General features: G+C 44.2%; 1 long non-coding RNA gene across 1 annotated transcript; it reads left to right on the plus strand.

Annotated features, from left to right (window-relative positions):
- The first annotated feature begins 4,149 nt into the window (after positions 1-4,149).
- LOC109784141 (uncharacterized) lies at positions 4,150-5,999 on the plus strand. Its single transcript, XR_002237824.4, has 4 exons — positions 4,150-4,238; positions 4,323-4,613; positions 4,711-4,868; positions 5,607-5,999. It is a non-coding gene; the product is annotated as an uncharacterized lncRNA (long non-coding RNA).
- The last annotated feature ends 607 nt before the right edge of the window (positions 6,000-6,606 follow it).

Raw genomic sequence — 6,606 nt, forward strand, 5'->3', positions numbered from 1 at the left:
CCTGCTTTACAAGGGTTTCATGCCACACTATAATGTTTGGACGAGGCACGGAGAAATAGGGGTTATGATGGAAGACGGCGAAGAAGAAGAGGACGATGACAACTATGTGCCCCCTGAATACGGTGATGCTGCAACGGGGGAAGCTGCTGAAGATCAAGAGGAACCAGACGATGTGCCCAATGATGCTGCAAGGGGGGAAGCTGCTGAAGATCAAGAGGAACCAATGGCCGATGATGATGATCTCCGCCAGGTCATAGTCGATGCAAGGACGCAATGCGAAAGTCAAAAGGAGAAGCTGAAGTTCGATCGCATGTTAGAGGATCGCAAAAAAGGGTTGTACCCCAATTGCGAAGATGGCAACACAAAGCTCGGTACCGTACTGGAATTGCTGCAGTGGAAGGCAGAGAATGTTGTGTCTGACAAAGGATTTGAGAAGCTATTGAAAATATTGAAGAAGAAGCTTCCAAAGGATAACGAATTTCCCGACAGTACATACGCAGCAAAGAAGGTCGTATGCCCTCTAGGATTGGAGGTGCAGAAGATACATGCATGCCCTAATGACTGCATCCTCTACCGCGGTGCGTACAAGGATCTGAACGCATGCCCGGTATGCGGTGCATTACGGTATAAGATCAGACGAGATGACCCTGGTGATGTTGACGGCGAGCCCCCCAGGAAGAGGGTTCCTGCGAAGGTGATGTGGTATGCTCCTATAATACCACGGTTGAAACGTCTGTTCAGAAACGAAGAGCACGCCAAGTTGATGCGATGGCACAGTGATGACCGTAAGAAAGACGGGAAGTTGAGAGCACCCGCTGACGGGTCGCAGTGGAGAAAAATTGAGAGAAAGTACTGGGCTGAGTTTGCAGCTGACCCAAGGAACGTATGGTTTGGTTTAAGCACGGATGGCATTAATCCTTTCGGGGAGCAGAGCAGCAATCACAGCACCTGGCCCGTGACTCTATGTATGTATAACGTTCCTCCTTGGATGTGCATGAAGCGGAAGTTCATTATGATGCCAGTTCTCATCCAAGGCCCTAAGCAACCCGGCAACGACATTGATGTGTACCTAAGGCCATTAGTTGAAGAACTTTTACAGCTGTGTAATGGAAACGGTGTACGTACGTGGGATGAGCACAAACAGGAGGAATTTAACTTGCACGGGTTGCTGTTTGTAACCATCAACGATTGGCCCGCTCTCAGTAACCTTTCAGGACAGACAAACAAGGGATACCACGCATGCACGAACTGTTTAGATGACACTGAAAGTATATACCTGGACAAAAGCAGGAAGAATGTGTACCAGGGCCATCGTCGATTTGTTCCGACCAACCATCAATGTCGAAAGAAAGGCAAGCATTTCAAAGGCGAGCCAGATCACCGGAAGAAGCCCGCCATGCTTACCGGTGATCACGTACTTGCTATGGTCAATGATTTACACGTAATCTTTGGAAAGGGTCCCGGCGGACTAGCTGTTCCGAATGACGCTGAGGGACACACACCCATGTGGAAGAAGAAATCTATATTTTGGGACCTACCCTACTGGAAAGAGCTAGAGGTCCGCTCTTCAATCGACGTGATGCACGTGACGAAGAACCTTTGCGTCAACCTGCTAGGCTTCTTGGGCGTGTATGGGAAGACAAAAGATACACCTGAGGCACGGGAGGACCTGCAACGTTTGCATGAAAAAGACGGCATGCCTCCGAAGCAGTATGAGGGTCCTGCCAGCTACACTTACGACAGAAGAGAAAGAAATCTTCTTTGAATGCCTGCTCAGTATGAAGGTCCCGACTGGCTTCTCGTCGAATATAAAGGAAATAATAAATATGCCACAGAAAAAGTTCCAGAACCTAAAGTCTCATGACTACCACGTGATTATGATGCACCTACTTCCGGTTGCATTGAGGGGGCTTCTACCGGAAAACGTCCGATTAGCCATTGTGAAGCTATGTGCATTCCTCAATGCAATCTCTCAGAAGGTGATCGATCCAGAAATCATACCAAGGCTAAGGAGTGATGTGGCGCAATGTCTTGTCAGTTTCGAGCTGGTGTTCCCACCATCCTTCTTCAGTATCATGACGCACGTCCTAGTTCATCTAGTCGACGAGATTGTCATTCTGGGGCCCGTATTTCTACACAATATGTTCCCCTTTGAGAGGTTCATGGGAGTCCAAAAGAAATATGTCCGTAACCGCGCAAGGCCAGAAGGAAGCATCTCCATGGGCCATCAAACAGAGGATGTCATTGGGTTTTGTGTTGACTTCATTCCTGGCCTTAAGAAGATAGGTCTCCCTAAATCGCGGTTTTGTGTTCTTGGTCTCAAGCACACTACACAGTTCTACAGAACTCTACCTTGGTGACCCCGTATGTCGATGAACACAAGAACAGTCACTACTAGAAATCCCCATATTTTCGACGGTGAAATCTAATAGCCGACGGTCCGTCAGTCATTACAGTAATAACCGATGTGGGAGGCAATGGCCGACGGTTATTGGCAACTCACGGGTATGACCACTAATAACCGACGGTGTCCTAAATTATCTGACGGGGAAAACCCAACTCTCGGTTATCCAACCTAATGCCCGACGGTTCATTGTAATATCCGACGGTTTTGGCTATACCCACGGAGATAACATGTAATACCCGACGGTGAAATTTAATAGCCGAAGGTTAAAACAAAACTCTCAGCTATAAGTAGAAATGACCGACGGTGCATACGTCACTCTCGCCTATTAGATTAAATACCCGACGGGGTATTCAATAACCGACGGTTGAATTTAACCCTCGGTTATGTTTCAATGGACGACTGCAATAAATATATGTGGAACAACCAATAGTTTTATTCCAGAAAATTTTCATAAAAGTAAACTTCCAACAATTTAGTTCTAGCATTGATGTTGTAAGTGCATGATATGTTATTTTTCTTTAATATGGTGGGAAAAAAATTGGTCCAAAAAATACAAGTATGATGGATTAAAAAAAAGACTTGTTTGAAAGAATGTGCACTTACACAAAGTATCAAGAGGAAAGAGGCCCAATCCCTTATCTGATCTAACGGAGTTGACGAACAGATAAAGGAGATGCTCATCATAGTCTTGTATATATAGGTCTAGGTTGGGTCATTACCATGTGGCACATGGCGTTTTGGCAAAGTGGAGTGTGTTGTCGCCATGTCCGAGCAGTGGCTGGTGGCTCATGATGTGGGAAAAAAATGGAATTCTGTATCAGGATAGAGTTCATCCATGGCTGCTTTGGAGTGGCTAGGCGTTTGTTGCGGCGATCGGTTGTTGTCCTGTTCCACGACACCACCACATCTGCTGGCCCAAGGACGCCCATTCATCCCCCCCCCACCCCGACTAAGGAGGTAAAATGGAGGCAACGCTGATTCTCCACGGAGTCTGTGTCATGGAGCCACAGAGGTCTTGTCATCCCAAGTGGTGTCATCCTCAACGACAATGAGGATATGCATGTATATATTGGATCGTTCCATCAATGTTCTAGGGCCCTTTTTGTAAAATCTAGGGTCTAGTTTGCTATTTTTATTAGTAGTTATGTGTCCTTTTGTAACTTCCTGTGTATGTTCATGTTTTTATTTATTTAATGCACCTTTGTGATCTAGAAGGACCACATCCTCCACGTTTTTATTAAATGCAATTTAGCTCATGAATTATAGAAAACATGAGTTCTGCATTTCAAAATAAAAAAAGAGTCCTGCTATGCATACGATTCTGTATGTATGATCCTTGTCATGCATTATCCTTGTCCAGCACAACAGATCAGTCCATTTGGGGGGGGGGGGGCAAAATACAACACATCATTGAGTTATCCACCATACATGGATCGCACCAAGAAACGTCATATGTGCAACTGTTCGGATTAAAATGTTGACCTATGTGAGAAATCTAAGAATCAAAATATGATTTTTGTAAAGAACAAATGGCCCAAAAGAATAAAAGTTAATTACATGGTTTTCGTAGGGTGGAACCAAAATACAACACACCAATGAATCATCCATCGTGCATGGATAGCACCAAGAGACGTCTTATGTGCATCAGTTCAGAACTTCTAACACTGTTTGAAAAATCTATGAATACATGTTACTTGTAAGTGTGAGAGTGTGCTGATGGAGACGTTTTTCACCTCCCCCAATTCTATCCTCCCGTAAAAATCAAGTCCACCCAGCCAGATCTCGTCTCTCACCAGTTCTGGCGGCGGCGTGCAGCACCCGGCGATCTAAGGTGCTAGATCAGTGCCTCTTTCCTCTCTTTAAGGGAAAATCTTTCTCCTCTCGCCTTGGTCTCTTATTTCTTCTCTTTCTGCAGAAACAGTACTGCTAGCAGTAGTGGCGGACAATGGCGAGCAGCAGCGCAAGGAGCGGCGATGCGGCTGATGGGCGAGCTGTGGACCGGGCTGCTCGTCGAGCGGTGGCGCGTGTGGATGGCTGAGCGACAACGCAGGCTGAAGGGTTCTATTCTGCTGTGTTCTCCTTCTCATGAAGGGTAAAGGAGGTGGGAGATCCATATCGCTAGCTTCATCCAATGTCAAATCCATGTACCAGGCAAGCGGCCAAGAATGCCTTCTCCCTTCCCGGCTAGAAGTTGGATCCTTCCAAGGTACCGTAACTGAATCACATCCGTCTCCCTCTTCTTAATTCGTTCATGTTAGAGTACATCTATGTTTCCATTCATCTGATTTGTTTTTTTTTGGCAGAGGGAACCTCTCAGGATTTTCTACGAGTCACTGTCCAAAAAGTACATATATGTTTTCATTCATCTGATTTTTTTAAAAATTTGACAGAGGGAACCTCTCAGAATTTTCTACGAGTCACTGCCCAAAAATATCCAATCCAGTGAGATGGCCGACTTCAGGTAGGTGTACCACCTCTGTTCAGTTCCATTACCAATTACCATATTGTAGTACTCCGCAAGTTAAGGCTGCAATCCCCAGCTAGTCTAGTCTGATATATTTCTAATGTCAAATCTTTGCGAGCTAAGATGTCAAAACTGCACAAATCACACAACTATGGTTGAAATTCTACTAGGGAGTAGTAGTAGTAGTAGTTGCAGCAGCTTCGCTTTGTACAACTAGTTATACAGGAACAAAGTAAGATGAGAAAGTATGTGCATATTCGGATGATGAAAAAGCTTGCCATGGTTGTGCCGCACTTAACTATTTCACTTAGTAACTTTCTGGATTTACTTTAAGTTCATAAATCATTCCTCTTTGCTAAATCGCAGAGTTGATTACTAAAAACGAATTATCACATGTACCAGGGAACTATATTAAAAGGTCAAAATTACTAGTATATAAGTTTGTGGATAAAAGGTGCAAACGAGTGAACTAGTTTTATTTGTGTATTGTTCCCATTTACATTTAGTTTCTATTCCCCGGATGCATGGTTTGAAAAGGAGCGAACCACTGGTCTAGCACTAGTAAATGCTGACGTACACTGAGTTCCTAGTCCATGGATACTCCAGTACAATATAGAACAATTAATTTTATTCCCTGTAGCTTCCCTATAAAAGTTTGTTCCCTGTGGCTCAATTGAATTTAACTACAGTACATTACATCATTTTTCATCTCTCTTACAAGTTATCATTTTATAGGGGGGTGGGAAGCAATATTGGAGGCGGTCTGAGTCATGACAATAATCATTCCATTAATGATGATGACGATAACACCTATGACATCAAGGCAGGGGATATCTCGTGCGATAAACATTATGATCCATATGGCGATGAATGAGATACTAACTCTGGCGATGATGGTGACTAGTTTAACAATCTTATTCAAGGCACGCAACAAAGCGAAGTTTTGAAGATTGAGGGCAATTTAGCTTATGCAAATTGCCTGAACCATTATATCATGCATAGTTACTATTTTGTTTTGCATTCTACATTCCCTAGATGGATCGCTAGGGTTAATGTAAATCGTATGGAACTCATTAGGCTTGTAGTACTTTCTTAGATATGCAAAATATAATATATGTTTTTGGGTCATGTATGGTCGTGTAATCTTGAGACCTATTTGATATGCCAATATTCTGAAACGCAGTTTGGTGTATCACACTACTGCCTATGGAGCGTAGAAAAGATCTCGGGGTGACTATGCCTTATAGCGTAGCAAACATCTTGGGTACACAATATGCATACGACGAGCCTTCGTAAATTGGCGTTGCTTGCCAGCCTCTCAACTAAAGGAATCTCCGAAGGGTTATATGCACCGTCGGTAATCATACTAATCGACGGTTTGACTCTACTCTTAGTTATGATTAACCCCGACGGGTCAAACATACAGTTGACTAATAACAAACCCGATGGGAATCAGTTACTGTCGGAAGAATAATAATTGAAGGGGCACCGTCGGCTATATGAGTCATCAAGCTAGTGCGAGCCAACCGTGGCCTAAACATATCCGACGGCTTAATACCGTGGGAAAAGATATTAGCTAAGAGTACCGTCGGCTATTAATGTAATGGCCGACGAAGCATAGCCGACGGGAGATGGCCGACGGTTCACCGTCGGTTATAAGTGTATCTGACGGTGAACTTACATATCCGACGGTAATTGGACCCTCGGCTAAAACGGGATATCTAGTAGTGAGTCT

The sequence above is a fragment of the Aegilops tauschii genome, chromosome 3 (genome assembly GCF_002575655.3).
Source record: "Aegilops tauschii subsp. strangulata cultivar AL8/78 chromosome 3, Aet v6.0, whole genome shotgun sequence".
In the NCBI taxonomy this organism is placed as follows: Eukaryota; Viridiplantae; Streptophyta; class Magnoliopsida; order Poales; family Poaceae; genus Aegilops; species Aegilops tauschii.